At 45.2% G+C, this 26,511-nt stretch overlaps 1 protein-coding gene across 2 annotated transcripts in view; it reads left to right on the forward strand.

The window, feature by feature from the left end:
• LOC133645239 (transmembrane protein 144-like) overlaps positions 1-26,511 on the forward strand; it is a 78,013-nt gene that overhangs the window by 40,878 nt on the left and 10,624 nt on the right. The window lies entirely within an intron of this gene.

Below are 26,511 nucleotides of genomic sequence, written 5' to 3' on the forward strand. Positions count from 1 at the left end.
TCAATCAATAACGGAGCAGCATCTCCTCATCCATGGCTCACTAGTGCAACAACAACGCCCGAAATGTGTCCGACCAGACCCGACCGCTCTAATAACTAAAGTTCCTTGGGTGAATAATGTCAACTCACTACACCGGTATGTTTTAGCGCTTTCATGGTGAGTTTACTGACAGATATAAGTAAGAACTTTACACTACTTTATATTAGAAATGGCAACAGTGGAGGATGAATGTCACATAACAAGAAGAAGAAGATTATCCACTACGGTGTCGTCACGGACTACAAAGGCGGACGCGAGCAATTTTTCAAGATTTATGCAGATCCCAAATACAGATCAGCAGGTACCAGAAGGTAAGAAAAGTTGATTTTGCATAATATTGCGAAACAAAACGCTAGGTAATGTCTTACCTTATACACACCATAATAATACTTATATGTTCAATGCGCCGACAATCCATCAAGCGGTGTGGCTTCGTAGCTTACCAAAGTCCTACTAAAACATTTTGATAGATTTTTGAGCGCCGTGTGTAATGTTATATATTTTTAATGGAACATATAAAATGTTGGTGTTTACTTGAGTCATATTGCCATCATAGTGCAGTCTACACGTATCTCTTATGTGTAAATGGTAAATGGGTTATACTTGTATAGCGCTTTTCTACCTTTTTTTTAAGGAACTCAAAGCGCTTTGACAATATTTCCACGTTCACCCATTCACACACACATTCACACACTGATGGCGGGAGCTGCCATGCAAGGCGCTAACCAGGACCCATCAGGAGCAAGGGTGAAGTGTCTTGCTCCAAGGACACAACGAACGTGACTAGGATGGTAGAAGGTGGGGATTGAACCAGGAACCCTCAGGTTGCTGGCACATCCACTCTCCCAACTTTGTCACGCCGTCCCGTACGTGTGACTGCCATCATAGTGCAGTCTACACGTATCTTTTATGTGTGACTGCCATCATATTGCAGTCTACACGTATCTCTTATGTGTGACTGCCATCATAGTGCAGTCTACACGTATCTCTTATGTGTGACTGCCATCATAGTGCAGTCTACACGTATCTTTTATGTGTGACTGCCATCATATTGCAGTCTACACGTATCTTTTATGTGTGACTGCCATCATATTGCAGTCTACACGTATCTCTTATGTGTGACTGCCATCATAGTGCAGTCTACACGTATCTCTTATGTGTGACTGCCATCATAGTGCAGTCTACACGTATCTCTTATGTTTGACTGCCATCTACTGCTCACACTTATCATTACACCATGTACCAAATAAAATAGCTTCGAGGTCGGTAAGCACAACCAGAACCGGGTTATAAGGCGCACTGTTGAGTTTTTAAGAAAAAAATAAATATTTTATGTGCGCCTTATAGTCACGAAAATAGTGCAAGTCAGTCAGTTGTCCCCCAGATAAAGTTTTTTTTGTTACGGTCATTGAAAATTCCAATTACAGTGTCAACTTCAAAATTGAGCGCCCTAAAAATGTTACCATTTGAGTTCAACCATCATGTTCTGGGAAAAATACACCAAGTCAAACACTCGTCATGAGTGACGCAACAACACCAGACTTCAGCAAATCTTGTGCGCCTTTCTTTTTTTTTTTTCTTTTAAACATGTCGCGTCCAGCCACTCAGGCAAATATTGTTGATGTAGATGTCAATAGGGTAATATACAGAGTTGCTTTAGAACAGAATAGTGTTGGATACTTCTCTTGCCTTGTTTGTATTTGACTTTATTAAATGTATCTATTCAATGTTTGCTGGAGGTGATGGAAAGTAAGACAGAGGGTAAATTGTGGGGACTAGAGAACACAGACAACAGAACATCAGCAAATGCTATATATTATTTTTAAATACACCAATGGTGCAACTGGACACATCCTCAGTGATGTAACCTAGGATCACAGGGGGTTTCGGGTCTTTCAACAATCAGACCCCCTCCCCTAGGCGATCCAGCTAGGGTTGATCAGGCCCCAGCCTGTGTCCAGGTAGCGCTACCGCCCTGCATGCCACGCCTCTCCCCTCCTGATCCACAGCCACCTTGATGCCACTTCTGCTGCATCTGTGGCTAACTTCATGGCCCTTCGCTGGCTGGCCCCTGTGATGCCAAGCATTCTGTAGGCCCTGCGGAGGGATTTGCCCACAAACCCTCGACATCCCACTTCAACGGGCCGGCACATCGCTTGCCACCCATTGCTCAGACACTCCTCTACAAGCTGAGAGTACTTTGCGCTCTTCCTCTCATTGGCATCCTCCATACGTTCCTCCCAAGGCACTGTGAGCTCCAGGAGGATTACCTGCTTGGAGGCCACTGAGGTAAGCACAATATCTGGCCTTAGTGTTGTTTTGGCAACCACGTCAGGGAACTTCAACTGCTTGCCCAGATCAACTGACAGCTCCCAGTCGCGTGCTGTTGCCAACAGACCAGAAGAGGTGTTCCGGGCAGCCGGTGTTGACTTCTCCCCAGCTCTGATGAAAGCGGTGCTCTTCACTGGGCGGAGGCTCTTGCTGTGACTGACTCCCCTGCAGATGGTATCGGCTATGGCCTTCAGGACCTGGTCATGTCGCCAGCGGTACCGCCCTTCACCCAGAGCTTTCGGACAACAGTTTAAGATGTGCTCCAAGGTTCCTCTCCTCTGGCAGAGGGGCCACGCTGGTGTCTCCACCTTCCCCCAGGTGAAGAGGTTGGATGGACTTGGCAGCATGTCGTAGACCGCCTGGATCAAGAACTTTATCCAATGGGGTTCGGCTTTCCAGGGCTCGGTCCATGTGACCTTGCGCTCTGCTGCTTGTTCCCATCTGGTCCACGTACCCTGTTGCCGCATTCCCGCCATCTGGCAGGCTCGCCTTTCCTCAACTCCTGCTCGCACCTCCTCGAGGATCATTGACCTCTTCTCTTTCCCCTGCGCCTTATCATAGCGAGGTGTTCTTCTGCTACCTAAGCCAGATCTCCCCTGCGCCACTGTTCCCACCAACACCTTTTGCTGTAGCCTTGCCTCTGCGACATCCACAGCCTCGGCAGCTCTCCACTTCCGCCCCGTCCTGACTTCAATCCCAACCTGGGCAACCTTTGGGCCACTGGACTCCCGATATTGTAGGAGCTCCCTGGACCGTGTCACCATGAACTCCTCGCTCAGGCTGCTGATGGGGAGCTTCAGCTTGTTATTGTGCCCGTATAGAGCAATGCTGCTCAGGCTTCGCGGCAGTCCCAGCCACCTGCGCAGGAACCTACTGACCCTCATCTCAAAGCCTTCCACCGTTGAAATGGGGACTTCGTACACCATGAGGGGCCAGAGGATCCGAGGGAGAATCATGTGCTGGTAATTCCAGGCCTTGAACTTGCCAGGAAGGCCAGACTTGTCCACCATGGTCAGCCAGGTCTCCAGGTCTTAGTTGGTCGATTTTGTGGAGACTGCGTCTGTCAGGCTGCAATTGAACATCTTTCCCAAGCTCTTCGCAGGTTCCTCGGTGAGTGATGGTATTTTGGTGGTGCCAAGTGAGAAGCAGAACTTGCCTGTAACCTTCCCTTTCTTTAGCACAAGGGACCTGGACTTGGCCGGCTTGAAGCTCATGCGAGCCCAGGAAATCACCTCCTGAAGGCCATTCAAGATCCACCTGCAGCTTGGGACAGTCATGGGGAGCTTCAGCTTGTTGTTGTGCCCGTATAGAGCAATTCTGCTCAGGCTTCGCGGCAGTCCTAGCCACCTGCGCAGTTGGTCACTGTCAGGTCGTCCATGAAGGCTCGGATGGGTGGCTGTCGGACTCCAGACCTGGAGAGGGGCCCTCTGCACTGAACTTCTGCAGACTTCACCAGCATGTTCATGGCGAGTGCAAAGAGGATGACTGAGATTGTACAGCCAGTGATGATCCCCTTTTCAAGCCTGTGCCAGTCGGAGGTTGTTTTTCCGGAGGACACTCTCAGATGGAAGTTGGCATAGTAGTCCAGAATGAGGTCTCTGAACTTCTTTGGGATGTGATGCCGGTTCAGTGCCTCTTCGACCAGCTTGTGGGGTATGGATCCATAGGCATTTGCGAGGTCCAGCCACAGAACAGCCAAGTGCCCCTTGTTCTCCCTGGCTTCCCTGATGAGCTGAGTTACCACGCCTGTGTGCTCCAGACATCCAGATACCTCTGGGATCCCTCCTTTCTGGACTGATGTATCAATATACGAGTTCTTCAGGAGGTAGTCTGTCAGTCGCCTGGCAATGAGGCTGAAGAAGATCTTCCCTTCAACACTCAGCAACGAGATGGTTCGGAACTGGTTGATGTTCTGAGACGTCTCCTCCTTTGGGATCCACACACCCTCTCCACTGGTGTGCTACCTTGCCCCTCCTCCAGATCACCTTCAGGATTTTCCAGAGTCTGCGGAGTAGTCTTGGTCAGTTCTTATAGACCTTGTAAGGTACTCCACTGGGCCCTGGAGCAGAGCTCTTCCTTGCCCTTCGGACCACCTCCTGGATCTCCTTCCAGCGCGGCTCTTTCCCATCGAAGTCTAGCGTTGGTGTTGGTGGATTGATCAAGGACCTGCAGGGGCCTAGGTCTTGCTCTCTACATCCATCGCTGTAGGTTTGCTTGAGGTGGTGGTCGACCTCAGCTTTGGAGCAGGCCAGTTTACCGCTTCGCTTCTGTCCTAGCAGCTGTTTTGTGACTCCAAATGGATTCGCCAGAAAGGCAGCTATCCTCCTGGACCTTTCCTTCCTCCTCCTCCTCCTGTGCCACTCTGCTCTCCTCAAGGTCATCAGCTTCTTGCGGATTATACAACGTAGCTCCACAAGAGCCCCCCTATCCTCTTCACTTGCAACCTTGAACTGCTGCCTTAAACTCTTCAGTTCCTGCCTGAGCTGCTGGATTTTTTCAAATATGATACGATAAATGATTGCAAGGAACCAGTTGGTGAAGTAGATATTAATAACAGAAATGACAATGGATCTCTTGCCACTTCAGCTCTGTATCCCTGGATTTCCACCGGATGTGAAACAGCCATGGAACAGCGCTAACACTGTGGCGGGCTCCTTACGTTTTTTTTTTTTAAGTCAATGTGTCTGTTTCCCCCTCCTGCGGGACATTACCGAAATGCTGTTGACGTTCCGTATCCCAGCGCTAAATAGACACAAAACTTCTATATTTGCTGGTCACCGCAACAAATCCGTTGGATTCAGTCAAAATCTGCTTGTGTTGAACAAGAAGTCATGCGCAAACACAGTAAGTTATCCGGTTTATCCATCCATCCATCCATCCATCTTCTTCCGTTTATCCGAGGTCAGGTCGCGGGGGCAGCAGCCTAAGTAGGCAAGCCCAGACTTCCCTCCCCCCGCCACTTTGTCCAGCTCTTCCCGGGGGATCCCGAGGCGTTCCCAGGCCAGCCGGGAGACATAGTCTTCCCAACGTGTCCTGGGTCTTCCCCGTGGCCTCCTACCGGTCGGACGTGCCCTAAACACCTCCCTAGGGAGGCGTTCGGGTGGCATCCTGACCAGATGCCCGAACCACCTCATCTGGCCCCTCTCCATGTGGAGGAGCAGCGGCTTTACTTTGAGCTCCCCCCGGATGGCAGAGCTTCTCACCCTATCTCTACGGGAGATCACTGCCACCCGGCGGAGGAAACTCATTTGGGCCGCTTGTACCCGTGATCTTGTCCTTTCGGTCATGACCCAAAGCTCATGACCATAGGTGAGGATGGGAACGTAGATCGACCGCTAAATTGAGAGCTTTGCCTACCGGCTCAGCTCATTCTTCACCACAACGGATTGATACAGCGTCCGCATTACTGAAGACGCCGCACCTGTCGATCCCACGATCCACTCTTCCCTCACTCGTGAACAAGACTCCGAGGTATTTGAACTCCTCCACTTGGGGCAGGGTCTCCTCCCCAACCCGGAGATGGCACTCCAAACTTTTCCGGGCGAGAACCATGGACTCGGACTTGGAGGTGCTGATTCTCATCCCGGTCGCTTCACACTCGGCTGCGAACCGATCCAGTGAGAGCTGAAGATCCTGGCCAGATGAAGCCATCAGGACCACATCATCTGCAAAAAGCAGAGACCTAATCCTGCAGCCACCAAACCAGATCCCCTCAACGCCCTGACTGCGCCTAGACATTCCGTCCATAAAAGTTATAAACAGAATCGGTGACAAAGGGCCACCTTGGCGTAGTCCAACGCTCACTGGAAACGGGTCCGACTTACTGCCAGCAATGCGGACCAAGCTCTGACTCTGATCGTACAGGGAGCGGACCGCCACAATCAGACAGTCCGGTTTACTTTCAAAATAAAATACCACTGTCATAATGCACATAAAGTCAACGTGTCAAAGATTTCCAGACATCATTTCAAGTTGTTGACCCAATTGGATGAGGACATGCTGATTCTGGAGGTCCAAAAAGAAAGAATAATCTACAGGCATATCCTGGGCAGCTATTTGGGAATATGGGGGTCTGTGTCCAACACCAGCTGATACAGGGACCGGGAAAGAAGGGGAGTTGTTGTTTCTTAAAAACATTTAAAAATAAATAACGTATTGTCGCCACAATTTTAACTACTTTTACTCTTCTGTCATCGCAATGAATGACTAACAGGGGGCGCTGCTGACTCCTGTAAATAAAGTAACAAACAAGATTGATTTCTTTGCCTTTTAAGGCTGCCGAGTACATAGTTCAGGTTTCTGTATGGATCTGCAAGGTTTCCAAATAAATACTGTGTTCTTAAGTAACGTTTGTTTTGTTCCGTATGGAATCTTTTATACGACATTGTTATTCAAATAAAGAATAAAAAAGAAAACAGTTTTTAACCGTAACGGCATGCACGGAAAATAACTGCTGTGAATGAAGTTGACAGAAATGAGGTATTCTCCGTGCGAGCGTGGACCGATCGTGTCTTCTTCTAACGACCGAGTAGTGACAAGGACAGATAAAACGGTCTGTGGTTCGCTTTACTACAACTTCACGTGATTACGCGCGGATTCACGAGATCTCGGAAAAGTCCGCTAAAAAAGTGACTTAAACATAGGGATGTATACCGAAAACCTGTATATGTTGGTACTGTTTCCTAATTAGGTCAGTCCTTGAGGACTGTGAAGATTCTAGACTAACGATACTGCTATCGGTATTTTTCTATCCAGTTGACCGACGTACCTATTATAAAACCCAAAATCAGTGAAGTTGTCACGTTGTGTAAATGGTAAATAAAAACAGAATACAACAAATCCTTTTCAACTTATATTCAATTGAAAAGACTGCAAAGACAAGATATTTCATGTTCACACTGACAACCTTTTTTTTTTTTTGCAAATAATCATTAACTTAGATTTTAATTGCAGCAACACATTGCAAAAAAGTTAACACAGGGGCATGTTCACCACTGTGTTACATGGCCTTTCCTTTGAACAACACTCAGTAAAGGTTTGGGAAGTGAGGAGACACATTTTTGAAGTGGAATTCTTTCCCATTCTTGCTTGATGTACAGCTTAAGTTGTTCAACAGTCCGGGGGTCTCCCTTCTGATATTTTAGGCTTCATAATGCGCCACACATTTTCAATGGGAGACAGGTCTGGACTACAGGCAGGCCAGTCTAGTACCCGCACTCTTTTACTGTGAAGCCACGCTGTTGTAACACGTGGCTTGGCATTGTCTTGTGGAAATAAGCAGGGGCGTCCATGATAACGTTGCTTGGATGGCAACATATCTTGCTCCAAAAGCTGTATGTACCTTTCAGCATTAATGGTGGGCACTAATACACCCCCATACCATCACACATGCTGGCTTTTACACTTTGTGCCTAGAAGAGTCTGGACGGTTCTTTTCCTCTTTGGTCCGGAGGACACGACGTCCACAATTTCCCCCAAAAATTGAAATGTGAACTCGTCAGACCACAGAACACTTTTACACTTTAGCATCAGTCCATCTTAGATGAGCTCGGGCCCAGCGAACGGCTGCGTTTCTGGGTGTTGTTGATAAATGGCTTTGGCTTTAGCGACCAACTGTAGTTACTGGCCGTGGTTTTCTGAAGTGTTTCTGAGCCCATGTGGTGATATCCTTTACACACTGATGTCAATCTTTGATGCAGTACCGCCTGAGGGATCGAAGGTCAGTAATATCATGGCTTACGTGCAGTGATTTCTCCAGATTCTCTGAACCTTTTGATGATATTACGGAGCGTAGATGGTGAAATCCCTAAATTCCTTGCAATAGCTGCTTGAGAAATGTTGTTCTTAAACTGTTCAACAATTTGCTCACGCATTTGTTCTCAAAGTGGTGACCCTCGCCCCATCCTTGTTTGTGAATGACTGAGCATTTCATGGAATCTACTTTTATACCCAATCATGGCACCCACCTGTTCCCAATTAGCCTGCACACCTGTGGGATGTTCCAAATAAGTGTTTGATGAGCATTCCTCAACTTTCTCAGTCTTTTTTGCCACTTGTGCCAGCTTTTTTTAAACAAGTTGCAGGCATCAAATTCCAAATGAGCTAATATTTGCAAAAAATAACAACGTTTACCCGTTTGAATGTTAAATATCTTGTCTTTGCAGTCTGATCACCCCCTGGGAGGTGAGGGGAGCAGTGGGCAGCAGCGTAGCCGCGCCCGGGAATCATTTTTGGTGATTTAACCCCCAATTCCAGATGGGTCAAATGCAGAGGACAAATTTCACCACACCTAGTGTGTGTGTGACAATCATTGGTACTTTAACTTAAATTTAAATTTTAATTTATTCAATTGAATATAAGTTGAAAAGGATTTGCAAATCATTGTATTTTGTTTCTACTTACCGTCTACACAACGTGACAACTTCATTGGTTTTGGGTTTTGTACATGCTGTCACATTGAGTTCAGAACACGTGTCTTTTCTGTGTTTAAGATTGTGGAAAAACAGCTGGCAAGAGGCGGCTAACAATGCAGATAATGAGAAGTCATCTACCGTATTTTGCGGACGATAAGGCGCACTTAAAATATTTTTTTTCCTCAAAAGTCGACAGTGCGCCTTCTCACCTAATGTACGGAATAATTCTGGTTTTGTTTATTGACCTCGAAGCAATTTTATTTGGTACATGGTGTAATGATAAGTGTGACCAGTAGATGGCAGTCACACATAAGAGATACGTGTGGAATGCAATAGGATGGAAATATGACTCAGGTAAACACCAACATTTTATATGTTCCATTGAAAATATAGAACATTACACACGGGGCTCAAAAATCTATTGTACTGTGCTTCATCCATCCATCCATCCATTTTCTACCGCTTATTCCCTTCGGGGTCGCGGGGGGTGCTGGAGCCTATCTCAGCTACAATCGGGCGGAAGGCGGGGTACACCCTGGACAAGTCGCCACCTCATCGCAGGGCCTACTGTGCTTCAACATAGGAGTATTATTATGGTGTGTGTATAAGGTAAGACATATTATCTGGCGTTTTGTTTCGCAATATTATGCAAAAGCAACTTTTCTTACCTTCTGGTACCTGCTGATCTGTATTTAGGATCTGCATTAATCCTGAAAACGTTTGTAGTCTTTTGTAGCTGACGCCATAGTCAATAAGCTTCTACTTTGTCTCTATCTTCTTGTTATGTGACATTCATCCTCCACTGTTGCCATTTCTAATATAAAGTAGTGTCAAGTTCTTACTTATATCTGTCAGTAAACTCACCATGAAAGCACTAAAACATACCGGTGTAGTGAGTTTATATTATTCACCCAAGGATTATTAGAGAGTTCCGATCGGGCGGTTTTTCACGGGACACATGTCCGGCCTTATTGTTGTTGTTTCCGGATGAGGAAGTAAAGTGTGAATGTCATTAAAACAGTTAGCTCCATCTTTTTGACACTTCTTCCACTCCCGTCCTTGCACGCTACACCGCTACAACAAAGATGACGGGGAGAACACGCTGCCCAAGTGGAGGCACGTAAATTAGAGCGCCCACAAAACGGCGCATCCTGAAGCGACTGTCAGAAAGCGACTTGAAGATGATGTGTAAAACATCAACAAAAAAAACAAAAAAAATCATCAATGCAACTTTTTGACCAAACAGCCAGCATTACATGTCATGTAGACCACAAAGAAGTCTTTTACATCCATCCATCCATCCATCTTCTTCCGCTTATCCGAGGTCGGGTCGCGGGGGCAGCAGCTTAAGCAGGGAAGCCCAGACTTCCCTCTCCCCAGCCACTTGGTCCAGCTCCTCCCGGGGGATCCCGAGGCGTTCCCAGGCCAGCCGGGAGACATAGTCTTCCCAACGTGTCCTGGGTCTTCCCCGTGGCCTCCTACCGGTCGGACGTGCCCTAAACACCTCCCTAGGGAGGCGTTCATCCTGACCAGATGCCCGAACCACCTCATCTGGCTCCTCTCCATGTGGAGGAGCAGTGGCTTTACTTTGAGCTCCTCCCGGATGACAGAGCTTCTCACCCTATCTCTAAGGGAGAGACCCGCCACCCGGTGGAGGAAACTCATTTGGGCCGCTTGTACCCGTGATCTTGTCCTTTCGGTCATAACCCAAAGCTCATGACCATAGGTGAGGATGGGAACGTAGATCGACCGCTAAATTGAGAGCTTTGCCTTCCGGCTCAGCTCCTTCTTCACCACAACGGATCGATACAGCGTCCGCATTACTGAAGACGCCACACCGATCCGCCTGTCCATCTCACCATCCACTCTTCCCTCACTCGTGAACAAGACTCCGAGGTACTTGAACTCCTCCACTTGGGGCAGGGTCTCCTCCCCAACCCGGAGATGGCACTCCACCCTTTTCCGGGCAAGAACCATGGACTCTGACTTGGAGGTGCTGATTCTCATCCCAGTCGCTTCACACTCGGCTGCGAACCGATCCAGTGAGAGCTGAAGATCCTGGCCAGATGAAGCCATCAGGACCACATCATCTGCAAAAAGCAGAGACCTAATCCTGCAGCCCCCAAACCAGATCCCCTCAACGCCTTGACTGCGCCTAGAAATTGTGTCCATAAAAGTTCTGAACAGAATGGGTGACAAAGGGCAGCCTTGGCGGAGTCCAAGGTCTTTTACATGTAGACAAAAAAATAAAAAAAAGCCTTCTTTAATGCGCCCTATAATCCGGTGTGCCTTTTATATGAAATAAGATCAAAAATGGACCATTCATCGGCAGTGCGCCTTATAATCATGTGTTCCGGAAAATACGGAAAAACATCCAAAACTAACAACAATTGTGCGTTTCCATGCCTACCACTTTTACTGTGGCCGTTCCTGTCGGATGCGACAAACTGCTTCTTGTTTTTCAAGCGTCTCTCTTCCAAGCATGACTTGTGTGCCTCCTGAGAGACTCGGCTGCCATTAAGTGCTGCACGACAGTTGGATTTGCACTTGCAAGAGCAATATTGATGGGGAAATATTCAAGGTCCCTCTTGATTATGTCTTTAAAGCGTTGGCGTGGGCATCCTAGTTTGTGGAGCTTTTGCTAGTTGGCCATACAATAAGAGTTCTGGGAGGCGAGCGTCATCCATATCAAGTGTTTATCAGGCTGAATGGTACCACCTCAGAAGATGAGAAAGTCATGGTCATGAACGACATCAATGATCTGGACAAATTCGATGTCTGAGGAACTATCTGTGGCGATGTAGGACCCCTGTGTCTACTCATGGATACTTTCTCACACACATAACAACTCTCACTCATTGTTTCCCTTTTTTATTCTTTAGGTTGTTTTTATTCTTTATTCTTTATTCTGTCATGCCTATGTACTAGTTGGGCGTTGTTATATATGTCTACCTGTACGGCTTTTTATGCCTCAAAGCAGGCCTACACTACTGTGTTTCAGGGTCAATTGTACAAACCCTGTTTCCATAGGAGTTGGGAAATGGTGTTAGATGTAAATATAAACGGAATACAATGATTTGCAAATTATTTTCAAGCCATATTCAGTTGAATATGCTACAAAGACAACATATTTCATATTCAAACTGATAAACATTTTTTTTTTTTAGCAAATAATCATTAACTTTATAATTTGATGGCAGCAACACGTGACAAAGAAGTTGGGAAAGGTGGCAATAAATAGTGATAAAGTTGAGGAATGCTCATCAAACACTTATTTGGAACATCCCACAGGTGAGCAGGCTAATTGGGAACAGGTGGGTGCCATGATTGGCTATAAAAGTAGATTCCATGAAATGCTCAGTCATTCACAAACAAGGATGGGGCGAGGGTCACCACTTTGTCAACAAATGCCTGAGCAAATTGTTGAACAGTTTAAGAACAACCTTTCTCAAGCAGCTATTGCAAGGAATTGAGGGATTTCACCATCTACGCTCCGTAATATCATCAAAGGGTTCAGAGAATGTGGAGAAATCACTGCACGTAAGCAGCTAAGCCCGTGACCTTCCATCCCTCAGGCTGTACTGCATCAACAAGCCACATCAGTGTGTAAAGGATATCACCACATGGAACACTTCAGAAACCCACTGTCAGTAACTACAGTTGGTCGCTACATCTGTAAGTGCAAGTTAAAACTCTCCTATGCAAGGTGAAAACCGTTTATCAACAACACCCAGAAACGCAGTGGGCTTCGCTGGGCCTGAGCTCATCTAAGATGGACTGATACAAAGTGGAAAAGTGTTCTGTGGTCTGACGAGTCCACATTTCAAATTGTTTTTGGAAACTGTGGACGTCGTGTCCTCCGGACCAAAGAGGAAAAGAACCATCCGGATTGTTATAGACGCAAAGTGTAAAAGGCAGCATGTGTGATGGTATGGGGGTGTATTAGTGGCCAAGACATGGGTAACTTACACATCTGTGAAGGCACCATTAATGCTGAAAGGTACATACAGCTTTTGGAGCAACATATGTTGCCATCCAAGCAACGTTACCATGGACGCCCCTGCTTATTTCAGCAAGACAATGCCAAGCCACGTGTTACATCAAGTAAAAGAGTGCGGGTACTAGACTGGCCTGCCTGTGGTCCAGACCTGTCTCCCATTGAAAATGTGTGGCGCATTATGAAGCCTAAAATAGCAGAAGGGAGACCCCCGGACTGTTGAACATCTTAAGCTGTACATCAAGCAAGAATGGGAAAGAATTCCACTTCAAAAATGTGTCTCCTCACTTCCCAAACCTTTACTGAGTGTTGTTCAAAGGAAAGGCCATGTAACACAGTGGTGAACATGCCCTTTCACAACTACTTTGGCACGTGTTGCAGCCATGAAATTCTAAGTTAATTATTATTTGCAAAAAAAATAATAAAGTTTGAGTTTGAACATGAAATATGTTGTCTTTGTAGCATATTCAACTGAATCATGGTTTCATACAATCTTAAACTACCTGGCAAAAGCCTACTGATAGCTCACTTGAATATCTGTAGCTTAAGAAATAAAATCCCAGATTTATGTCTGATAATGAAGTCTAATGATATACACATTATGGCAACATCTGAAACTCATCATGACTCCTCTTCTGAGGATGTTGAATTAGCTGTAGATGGATACACAAATTTTAGGAAGGATAGAACCAGATGTGGTGGCGGTGTAGCTGTGTATGTGCAGAGTCACATTCCTGTGAAAGTAAGACATGATTTAATGTTGGCTGATATTGAGGCCCTGTGGATCCAGGTTCACCTGCCACAGACCAAACCCATACTGGTGGGGTGCTGTTATAGACCACCTAGTGCCGATATAAAATACCTGGATTAAATATGCAAGATATTGGATAAATCTAGTGATGAGAACAGAGATATATTTTACAGGGGACACAAACATTGATTGATCTGCTATGTGCCCGCTGAAAAATAAATGTATTGCTGGAGCTAATGCCTGTAACCTCACACAGACCATTACACTACCAACCAGATCAACTATACATAGAAATAGGCTAAAGTCATCAAATGCATTGACCACCTATTCACTAATGTTCCTGATAAATGCACTAAAACACTATCAATAGCTCTTGGCTTTACGGACCACAACTTGATTGCAATAAGGAGGAAGACCAAGCTCTCCAATGCTCCTAGTGTGACTATACATAGAAGGTCTTATAAATATTTTAATGAGGTAAAATGTATAGATGATGTGAAACATGTTAACTGGGAAAATGTGTGTCTTGAGGAGGATCCTGAAGCTGTTTTGAGCACATTCATGAAGTTATTTTTGGAGATTGCAGATAAGCATGCTCCGTCAGAAAAACAACTGTCAGGGCAAATGGCGCCCCCTGGTTAGGGAATGAGCTCAAAGCACTTATGAAGCAACGTAACCAGGCTAAAAAGTTGGCGGATTCTTCTGGGGCCGTACTTATTAAGCTTCTTAGAATGACTCCTAAGAAGTCTGCTAAGAGTTGACTTAAGAGTAAATAAATTCTTCGCTGAAAGCTGCACTTAAAAGTTAGTTATCAAGCGTCTTACTCACACTTTCAGCGAAGTGTAGGACTGAATCTTAAGTGTCACACTCAGAGCTGAATTACGACATTACTATGTGCCGTAAACGCAATTTTAGGTGACGTCATTTCTGTGTCCATAGAAATGACCAATCACGGAAGGGAATCCCTTGTCTAAGAATAAAGAAATATCTTGGAAATATTTAAGTGGACAATGGGAGTGTATATTTTGACAATAAACTACAAAATAATACAAAACAAACTAGTCCCCGCCGGCACTCACGCTACCGCTCCCTCTCTTCTCTCGCCCACACACTCACTGACGTCACTCACCTCACGGCCACACACATACGCTACTGTCATAACATTTTCTTTCCAATTCATTAATTAGGCAACTAATTTGAAACTGGTGTGGGTGGCTCTATATATACTAGCCCACTGCAGACACATGCAGAAATCAACATGGAATCGAAAAGTATTAAATCTGTGACAAAAATAATATCCGCTCTGTCTAAACGATACCGTTTGATCAGCTGCTCGTCATCAAAAAAAACAAACATCGTTCCGCTCCCTGAATGTTGGCGCATGTCTCTCTCGCCTCAGTGCCATCCCCTGCTGGCAACTCCTAACCACTTAAGACACCTCTGAAGGTCTCTTAAATATCGTGGAGAGTAGGAGTGATTCTTAGACTTAAGAACGTTGATAAAAAGCTTTTATTCTTAACTTTGAGAGTAGGACTAAATTTCGCAAATTCTCAGGATTTAAGTGTAAAATGGCACTCTAAGAAGCTTGATAAGTACGGCCCCTGGTCTACTTTCTGATGAGATGATAGAATAGAATATATCTTTATTGTCATTGTACATTGTTCAACGAAACTGCAAGCAAAACTAATTTAGTGCTAATAAACTAAACTAATAGTAAAAGAAATCGTGTAACTAAAATAAATAGAGGTAATAAAAAGGTGTATTATCAGACAAAGATCTATGACTTTAGACATGATGGGAAACAATTGTGAAAAATCTTAAATCAAATAATGGGAAGATCAGCTTCATGTAAAACAAATTCGTATGTAGAAGTTGATGGAGCTTACCTGACTAAGCCAATGGAAATTGCCACATATTTGAATAATTACTTCACAAACATGGTGGAAAATCTGAGAGTAAATATGAAGCCTTCTGATGGCTCATGCACATTAATTGAAAATCATATAATGGAGGGTAAAAGCTGCAGGTTGAATTTTGTACCACTTAGTAGTTCTGCTATTGAGAAATTGTTGTCATCACTGCCATCTGATAAACCTGCTGGGACGGACACGCTAGATGGCAAATTGTTAAGACTTGCGGCATGCCATGTATCAACTCTGATTTGTCATATATTTAATAAGTCAGTAAGATATGGAGTCTGTCCTGGGGTTTGGAAGGAGGCCAAGGTCATCCCTCTAGCCAAGGACAAAAAGAAAGATGTTACTGGCAAAAACAGTAGACCAATAAGCTTACTTCCTGTTCTTAGTAAATTGATGGAATAAGTTGTTTTCCAACAAATTCAAGATGACTTTACCTACAACAAAGTGGTGTGGTGTTCCCAGCATGCTTACAGGCAAGGTCAGTCAACATCTACTGCTCTAGCTCAGCTGACTGATGACTGGCTGACACAAATGGATGTCAAGAAGATGCTTGGTACTGTCCTGATTGACTTTAGTGCAGCATTCCATGTGGTACATCACCACATAATGATCTCCAAACTGAGAAAATATGGTTTTAATAGTATGTCACTTTCTTGGATGTTGAGCTATCAGGAAGATTACAGAGAGTGTTTTAATGGTAGCCTATCTGAACGCAAGTACAATTACTGCGGCGTGCCTCAAGGAAGCTGCTTAGGTCCTTAGCTTTTTACAAACCCCGTTTCCATATGAGTTTGGAAATGGTGTTAGATGTAAATATAAACGGAATACAATGATTTGCAAATCCTTTTCAAGCCATATTCAGTTGAATATGCTACAAAGACAACATATTTCATGTTCAAACTCATCAACTTTATTTTTTTTGCAAATAATAATGAACTTAGAATTTCATGGCTGCAACACGTGCTAAAGTAGTTGGGAAAGGGCATGTTCACCACTGTGTTACATGGCCTTTCCTTTGAACAACACTCAGTAAAGGTTTGGGAAGTGAGGAGACACATTTTTGAAGTGGAATTCTTTCCCATTCTTGCTTGATGTACAGCTTAAGTTGTTCAACAGTCCGGGGGTCTCACTTCTCACATTGCAGGTGCCACACATTTTCAATGTCTGGACTACAGGCAGGCCAGTCTAGTACCCGCACTCTTTTACTATGAAGCCACGTTGATGTAACACGTGGCTTGGCATTGTCTTGCTGAAATAAGCAGGGGCGTCCATGGTAACGTTGCTTGGATGGCAACATATGTTGCTCCAAAAGCTGTATGTACCTTTCAGCATTAATGGTGCCTTCACAGATGTGTAAGTTACCCATGACTTGGCCACTAATACACCCCCATACCATCACACATGCTGCCTTTTACACTTTGCGCCTAGAACAATCCGGATGGTTCTTTTCCTCTTTGGTCCGGAGGACACGACGTCCACAGTTTCCAAAAACAATTTGAAATGTGGACTCGTCAGACCACAGAACACTTTTCCACTTTGTATCAGTCCATCTTAGATAAGCTCAGGCCCAGCAAAGCCGACTGCGTTTCTGGGTGTTGTTGATAAACGGTTTTCGCCTTGCATAGGAGAGTTTTAACTTGCACTTACAGATGTAGCGACCAACTGTAGTTACTGACAGTGGGTTTATGAAGTGTTCCTGAGACCATGTGGTGATATCCTTTACACACTGATGTGGCTTGAAGTGAAGTGAATTATATTTATATAGCGCTTTTCTCTAGTGACTCAAAGCGCTTTACATAGTGAAAACCCAATATCTAAGTTACATTTAAACCAGTGTGGGTGGCACTGAGAGCAGGTGGGTAAAGTGTCTTGCCCAAGGACACAACGGCAGTGACTAGGATGGCGGAAGCGGGAATCGAACCTGCAACCCTCAGGTTGATGGCACGGCCACTCTACCAACCGAGCTATACCGCCTATACCGGCTTGTTGATGCAGTACAGCCTGAGGGATGGAAGGTCACGGGCTTAGCTGCTTACCTGCAGTGATTTCTCCACATTCTCTGAACCCTTTGATGATATTACGGAGCGTAGATGGTGAAATCCCTCGATTCCTTGCAATAGCTGCTTGAGAAAGGTTGTTCTTAAACTGTTCAACAATTTGCTCAGGCATTTGTTGACAAAGTGGTGACCCTCGCCCCATCCTTGTTTGTGAATGACTGAGCATTTCATGGAATCTACTTTTATAGCCAATCATGGCACCCACCTGTTCCCAATTAGCCTGTTCACCTGTGGGATGTTCCAAATAAGTGTTTGATGAGCATTCCTCAACTTTATCAGGATTTATTGCCACCTTTCCCTACTTCTTTATCACGTGTTGCTGCCATCAAATTCTAAAGTTAATGATTATTTGCAAAAAAAAATGTTTATGAGTTTGAACATGAAATATGTTGTCTTTGTAGCATATTCAACTGAATATGGCTTGAAAAGGATTTTCAAATCATTGTATTCCGTTTATATTTACATCTAACACCATTTCCCAACTCACATGGAAACGGGGTTTGTATTATTTTTACTAATGATCTTCCCTGTGTTACAACAAACACCAATATGGTTACGTATGCAGATGACACAACTCCGTACAGTACTGCCTCTACCTTAAATGACCTAGAAAATAACTTCAATCAGGACCTGGAGAGAGTCACGCTGGGTAAATGATAGTAAACTTGTTGTGAAAATTGACAAAACAAAAAGCATTCTTTTTAGATCCAGTCATATGCTTGTTGATGACCCTCAGCTTCATGTTTCAATGTCAGACATATCTATTGAGCAGGTTAAAAAAGCAAAACTGCTTGGTGTGCTATTAGACAGTCAACTGTCATGGTCTGATCATATTGATGGTATTTCAATGAAGAGGTTTAGCCATGGTCAGGAAGTGTTCCACCTTCTTGACATCCTAAACAATGGCTCAAGTCATACCTTGGTTTTCTGTCATCTTCATTACTGTCCTATAATATGGTTCGCTACGACTAAGTCTGACCTGAACAAACTGCAACTTGTTCAGAACAGAGCGGCTAGACTGGTTCCTAAAATGTTCTTTGCGTGCTAATATTTCATCTATGCATTCACGCCTGTCCTGGTTGTCTGTTGAACAAAAGATGCATTGTAGTCTCCTTGTGTTCTTTAGAACTATCATGTTAGATCAATCAACAGATTACTTTTACAAACAGTTTTTAAAATCAACTAACACATGGTCCTTCCAACAAACACCCAGTATGGAACAAAGGGAGGCGGAAGTGAAATGCATTAGGGCAATGTTCGTGCCTGCGGTATGTTGTCCATGACTCAGATACGTATAGTAAGGTACTAAGTACACGTGTGTGGTATACATGTACTTTGAGGAGCAAAGAAAGGTTCTTGTTTTGCCAGACATGCTTTCTCAATTTGCTAAAAATTGACGATGCCCTTCCAATGCGTTTGTCAATTTCTGCATCAAGGTAGTTGGTGTTGGAGACTGCAGATCCCAGGTTAGTGAATGTATCCACCACAGATAGGTGTGTTGGAGATGAAGATAGCAGGGTTCAGGGTTGCTGGGTGGGCAAAGACAACTGTCTTTTTTAAGCTAATCTGCCGGCCGAACTCTTGGCATGCAGAGTCAAAGGATGTGCGGAGCTGGTTGTCTCCACAAGCTGGATAGTGCGTACCACGGTGCACTGAGATTCATCACCAACTGCGCTCCCCTTACTCACCATTGCGTATTATACTCAATGGTTAACTGGACGTCTTTAAGTGCTCGACGCCTCAATCATTGGTATATTTTCATCTACAAAACCATTCTGGGTATCACTCCATCTTATGTGTCTTGTCTTTTAACAAAGACACAAGGAAGTCACAATCTTCGTTCAATGAATGTTCTGCAATTTGTCGTCCCCAAAGTAAGAACTGAACTGGGCAAGAAAGCATTTAGGTTTTCAGCAGTGAAGGCTTGGAATAACCTACAATTGAATATTCAACTTCAAACTCTTGTTACATTGAATGAGTTTAAAGCTTCTGTGAAAGGATTGCAGTCTACCTTGTCTGTATGCACATGTGTTATGTCAGCAAGTTTTAATGTAAATTGGATGTTTTATGTGTTGTTAACTGTTTTTAATGTAACCTTGCTGCTGCCCTCTTGGCCAGGTCTCTCTTGGAAAAGAGATATTTGATTTTAATGGGATTTTTACCTGGTTAAATAAAGGCTAAAGAAAAAAAAGTTGTAGTTCAGCCTCTGAGTGGGTGGCAAAGGCAGCATCGTCCGCATAAAGCAGTTCACAGTTGACATGACTTACTTTCGTCTTATCCCGCAGTCTGCATAGCTTGAAAAGTTTTCCTGAGCTGCGGATATATAAGAGGATGCCAGAGTCTTCGGGGAATGCGCAACGTAATAGGGCAGAGAAAAATATTCCAAAGAGGGTAGGAGCAAGAACACAACCGCGCTTCACCCCACATCTCATCTGGAATTTGTCAGAGCAAGGGCCTTCATATTTTACCGTTGCCTTCATGCCATCATGAAATTCAGTGATCACCTTCAGCAGTTTAAGGGGGCAGTCAAGTCTAAAAAGAGTCCAAATCGGCTGATGTAGTCAAAGGCCATAGTCAAGTCCACAAATACCATTTATTTTGCTCAAAAAGATTCATTGTCTTCTTAATTACGTACTTTTCAAATGTTTTTGTAATTAGACAATGATTTCCGTATATTAAATTTACACAAATACCAACTGTTGTTCAATGCACTGTTCCTGTAATCATGGAACACAGAACACCGTTGTCTACTCAGGAGCGACCGATACGAAACCCACCGTAGCTTTCAGGGAGGATACGGTCTGCAAGAACTTGTAGAACAGTTCGGGCAAATATCTTTCCGGCAACAAGAAATTCCTTTGTAGTTGTTAGTCTGCACGGTCCCCTTTTGTTTTTACAGACGGTGATTATGTTAGCATCTCGGAAGACATATGGGAGATACCCATTGTTCTACCAAGACACAAACAGATGGTGTAAAACAGAGATGAGTGCACCCCCACCTGCCTTGTAAACCTCAGAAGGAAGGCTGTCAGCGCCGGGAGACTTGCTGTTTTTAAGAGCGTTTATGGCAGATTTGACTTCCTCAATGGGGATGTCAGCATCCAGGTCAGTCAGAAAGGGGAACTCAGGGGCAGCTGCAGTTATTGCCAGTGTGACAGGCTGGCCATAGAGAATGCTTTCCTGCTCAGCCCAACGGGTCAGCTGAGATTCCAGATCAGTGAGGAATTCACCAGCTAGGGAACGGAGGGCAGAGGACTTTTTGGGGACTGGGCCTAAAGCTTCTTTCAGGCCTATGAAGACACTTTGGATATTGCCACTGGATGCACATGACTCGAGACGGTCACATAGTGTGTTCCAGTAGTCTTGCATGGCAGTACGAGTGGCCTTTTGGACATTGCGACATGCCTGCCTCCATGCCACGCTCCATGCTATTTGAGCGAGTTTTATGCTGCAATCTGGACAGTCTGCCTTAGGGCTTTCAGGGCAATTGCGGGTAGTTAGGCATGAGTTAGGCATCAATGCAGGCTGGCATGAGCTTTAAACCAGTCTGGCTGTGACCTGGATAGCTTTCTAAAGGTGGAGAATGCAGACTTTGTGGTGATAGTGAAAGTGCTGCCAGGCAGAGGTGATGTCCGCAGGTGAGAGGGAGTGGTCAGTGGTATCTGCATGCAGTGATGAGGTGGCATAGCCAGACACAAGTACTTCTTGTAATGCATGCTGCATAGGTAGCAGAAACATCCAGGCGAGGAGAGGGCTTGGGCCTGACGTGATCAAGCTTTATTGGGGTCAACCTTAGTTTGCAGCGTACAAAGGCGCGATCAGTGTCACAGTCTGCTGAATGCAGTGAGCGGCAATGTTACATTTTTTAAAGGCCTACTGAAACCCACTACTACCAACCACGCAGTCTGATCGTTTATATATCAATGATGAAATCTTAACATTGCAACACATGCCGGGTTAGATTAGTAAAGTGCAATTTTAAATTTCCCGCAGAATATTCTGCTGAAAACGTCTCGGTATGATGACGTTTGCGCGTGACGTCACGGATTGTAGCGGACATTTTGGGACAGCATTGTGGCCAGCTATTAAGTCGTCTGTTTTCATCGCAAAATTCCACAGTATTCTGGACATCTGTGTTGGTGAATCTTTTGCCATTTGTGCAATGAACAATGGAGACAGCAAAGAAGAAAGCTGTAGGTGGGAAGCGGTGTATTAGCGGCCGGCTGCAGCAACACAAACACAGCCGATGTTTCATTGTTTACATTCCCTAAATATGACAGTCAAGCTTTACCATTGGCCTGTGGAGAACTGGGACAACAGAGACTCTTACCAGGAGGACTTTGAGTTGGATACGCTCTACCGTGAGTACGCAGCTGCGGCTTTCAAACATTTGATCGCTTGCCTATACTTGCGTACTGCTATGTGCATGTCACGTATGTGACTTTGGGGAAATATATGTGCTATATGAACTTTGCGGAGGTGAACGATACTTTGGGCTGTGGGATTGAGTGTGTTGTGTGGGTGTTTGATTTGTATTGGTGGGTTATATGGACGGGAGGGGGGAGGTGTTTGTTATGCAGATTCATTTGTGGCATATTAAATATAAGCCTGGTTGTGTTGTGGCTAATAGAGTATATATATGTCTTGTGTTTATTTACTGTTTCCGTCATTCCCAGCTGAAAATCAGGTCACCCCCGGCTCTCACAGCATCTTCCCTATCTGAATCGCTTCCACTGCCCTCTAATCCTTCACTCTCACTTTCCTCATCCACGAATCTTTCATCCTCGCTCAAATTAATGGGGTAATCGTCGCTTTCTCGGTCCGAATCGCTCTCGCTGCTGGTGGCCATGATTGTAAACAATGTGCAGATGTGAGGCGCTCCACAACCTGTGATGTCACCAGTGACGTGCGGTGAGGTTCATGTCTGGTGAGGCACTGACTTCATCACAGTCAGATTTACAAACATATGAACCCTAAAGAGTATCTTATTCACCATTTGATTGGCGGCAGTTAACGGGTTATGTTTAAAAGCTCATACCAGCATTCTTTACACATACAAACTGTAGCACACAAAAAAGCACATTTAATTAAAAAAAAACATTATTATGGTCTTACCTTTCTTGCTGGACATCCACACAGCCAGCCTTTGCGTGTGTACTACACCGTTTGAAAAGAAAGGGTCTTCTGTCCCGAAGTCAAAAGCAAACCTTTTAGCTCCGGCGTTGGTCTACCTTTAATTATTACCTCCAGCTTCAATTGAAAGTCCAGTTTAGAAAACTGTTTTATTTTACATATGTAATCCTCCATGTTTTTAATAAAAGTTCAGGCGAGAGGAAATAAACAATCGCTGCACTTATTGCTAACTTATTTTATTTATTTATTTTTTTCTTCTTCTGCGGCCGAGGAATGATCTCTGAGATCACTACCGCCCTCTACCACCAGGAGGCCGGATTACTGCGAGCCTCAGCCAGTACGTCTTTTGCAGCAGTTTTATGAATGCTCAGCACAAGAAATACGTTACACACATACAGTTGTTGACAAAATACACTGTACATTATATACCTCAGCTAACTCAACTATGGAAATGTATAATATAATTCATATAGCAATACGGTCTCACTGCACAGCAGGCCAGCAGTTAACCGAGTCATTGCGCAATCCATGTTGAGGCACAACTGAGTGACGCCTCAACTGGCTGCTGATCACCGCACCGTCTCTTCTCACTATTTGAATGGCAAATGTGAAAATAAAAATAATCTAAAACTGGTGAAGTTAATTGGAAAATAACTTTAATATAATCACTGGATACATATAACAATTTATTATTTTTTATTTATGTTTTTTTTCTTTCCATGATGGCAGGTGAGGCCCCGCCTCCCCTGCCTCTACTGACTGCACGTCACTGGACGTCACGCTACTTCCGGTACAGGCAAGGCTTTTTTATCAGCGACCAAAAGTAGCAAACTTTATCGTCGATGTTCTCTACTAAATCCTTTCAGCAAAAATATGGCAATATCGCAAAATGATCAAGTATGACACATAGAATGGACCTGCTATCCCCGTTTAAATAAGAAAATCTCATTTCAGTAGGCCTTTAAGTCCTCACACTTCACTAGCACATGGTGACACCATGGTTAGAACAAGGGTGTCACCAGGTTTGAGCCCTGAAAGAAAGAAGAGGGAATATAGAGTTGGTGTGTGCTGCAGAGTTCCATTGTCATTCATGTCAGGACTGGAGTTCACGCCCACTCGGGCATTGACATCTCCAAGAATCAACAGGCGTTCGGTTGAGGGGGTCTTTTGAATAATTGAGTTTAGTTGATTGTAGAAAATGTCCTTTGACTCTAGGTCAGAGGTCACTGAAGGGGCATAAGTGGCTGTGATTGTAATGTTTGTGGGAAGGCGCAGTGAGGAGAGGCGTGGGGAGATAGGCACAGGTTTTTTCCACTGAGGACAAGAGCTTGTTTTAAATTGCAAAGCCGAGGCCATGCATTGGTCCATCGCCATCTGGGAATCCATTCTGGAATAAAGTGTATTTTTTTTTCCTGGACAGAGCCAACACCAGTCAGCCGGGTCTCACTAAGGCATACTTGCCAACCCTCCCGTTTTTAGCGGGAGAATCCCGACAACCTCCCGGCAGAGATTAGCGCCTCTCCCGACAACCTCCCGGCAGAGATTAGCGCCTCTCCCGACAACCTCCCGGCAGAGATTAGCGCCTCTCCCGACAACCTCCAGGCAGAGATTAGCGCCTCTCCCGACAACCTCCCGGCAGAGATTAGCGCCTCTCCCGACAACCTCCCGGCTGAGATTAGCGCCTCTCCCGACAACCTCCCGGCAGAGATTAGCGCCTCTCCCGACAACCTCCCGGCAGAGATTAGCGCCTCTCCCGACAACCTCCCGGCAGAGATTAGCGCCTCTCCCGACAACCTCCCGGCAGAGATTAGCGCCTCTCCCGACAACCTCCCGGCAGAGATTAGCGCCTCTCCCGACAACCTCCAGGCAGAGATTAGCGCCTCTCCCGACAACCTCCCGGCAGAGATTAGCGCCTCTCCCGACAACCTCCCGGCTGAGATTAGCGCCTCTCCCGACAACCTCCCGGCAGAGATTAGCGCCTCTCCCGACAACCTCCCGGCAGAGATTAGCGCCTCTCCCGACAACCTCCCGGCAGAGATTAGCGCCTCTCCCGACAACCTCCCGGCAGAGATTAGCGCCTCTCCCGACAACCTCCCGGCAGAGATTAGCGCCTCTCCCGACAACCTCCCGGCAGAGATTAGTGCCTCTCCCGACAACCTCCAGGCAGAGATTTTCTCCCGACAGCGGAGCTGGAGGCCACGCCCCCTCCAGCTCAATGCGGACCTGAGACTGAGTGGGGACAGCCTATTCTCACGTCCGCTTTCCCACAATATAAATACGCTTGCAAGTTCCAAAACGAATGGAAACAAGAATTTCAGTTCATCCAGGACAGTTGGAAGGGGAAGGGGTATGTTGCCTGTAAATATGTAGAACAGAATTCTCCATTGAACACGGTGGCCGAAATGATATACTCAGTCATGAACGGAGAAGTTAAACAGGACAATACTGCCATCTAATGGATAGATAATTCAAGTATTTATTTTATGTAAATAAAATAAATATATATATATATAGCTAGAATTCACTGAAAGTCAAGTATTTCATACATATATATATATATATATATATATATATATATATATATATATATATATATATATATATATATATATATATATATATGTATGAAATACTCGAGTTGGTGAATTCTAGCAGTAAATAACCACGCCCCCAACCACGCCCCCCGCCCCCAACACCCCACCCCCACCCCCTACCCCCCACCTCCCGATATTGGAGGTCTCAAGGTTGGCAAGTATGCACTAAGGGCAGCGACAGAGATGTTGAGGGCGAAGTAGTTCTGCATCAATGAGGGCTGATTTGCGAGGTGAGGCGTGGTCTATCTCAGATCCAACGCCATCCGGCATGCAATGGACGTATATGTGACAGTTGCAGGATGTCGACGAGGTCGGCCGTACACGCGGGCCTTGCCGAGTTGCCAGTCATAATATTTGAACTCATGGAGGGAAGAGATGCTCATAATGGAGAGCGCCGGGGCAGAATTTTGTGAAAGCATGCTTGCTCGAGACAAACTTCCACCTCTGGACTCACTACTGCAGGTTCCAATAGAACACGTAGGTGACAGTTGGTGTAGTTTTTGAGTTGCCCCGCAGTGACCAACTAACTGGGTCTATTGCCCTGAGACCATTGGCAATGTGCTCTTCTGCTCACAGGGCGACCGAGACAAGTCAGTTCTGTTCCTGGCACAGCAGACATGCCCTGAACCTGGCCAACAAGCCCCTGCTGCCAGGCTAGCTAGCTGGACTGGGTTTCGTCTTTGAGCTGTCTGGCTTGTTTAGAGCTACCAGGGGTACAATGGTTATATTTGTATAGCGCTTTTCTACCTTCAAGGCACTCAAAGCGCTTTGACACTATTTCCACATTCACCCATTCACACACTGATGGCGGGAGCTGACCACGACCCATCAGGAGCAAGGGTGAAGTGTCTTGCTCAAGGACACTAGGATGGCTAGGAGGGCGGAAGACGGGGATCGAACTGTACATCTTACATGAATGTACCCGTTACTAAATACTTTCAGCACATTAAAAAAATCAAAAAACCTCTAACAGTATGAGGGGTTTTAAAGTGGAATAGCTCAACCTCCATTACCTGCATTGTTTGCATTTTTCTGTCTTGCCTCTTGGTGAGGGCGGTTTCTCCGCTCCCTCCTTCCCTGCTTGCTTTCTTGTGTCCTTGTCTTTGTCTGAACTGAACGCCTTCACCACTGCTTAATTCCTCAGGGGTTGTGGGGGCTGAGTAGCACTTTAATAGCGGCAGCCGGCCTCCAGGGTCCCAACTCCCCCCTCCTCTGTTGCGAGTTGTTGTGATTACATGTACGTGTGCCATGCTATGTGAGGTTTTTTCCCCGGACTC

The sequence above is a fragment of the Entelurus aequoreus genome, linkage group LG28 (assembly GCF_033978785.1).
Source record: "Entelurus aequoreus isolate RoL-2023_Sb linkage group LG28, RoL_Eaeq_v1.1, whole genome shotgun sequence".
NCBI lineage: Eukaryota > Metazoa > Chordata > Actinopteri > Syngnathiformes > Syngnathidae > Entelurus > Entelurus aequoreus.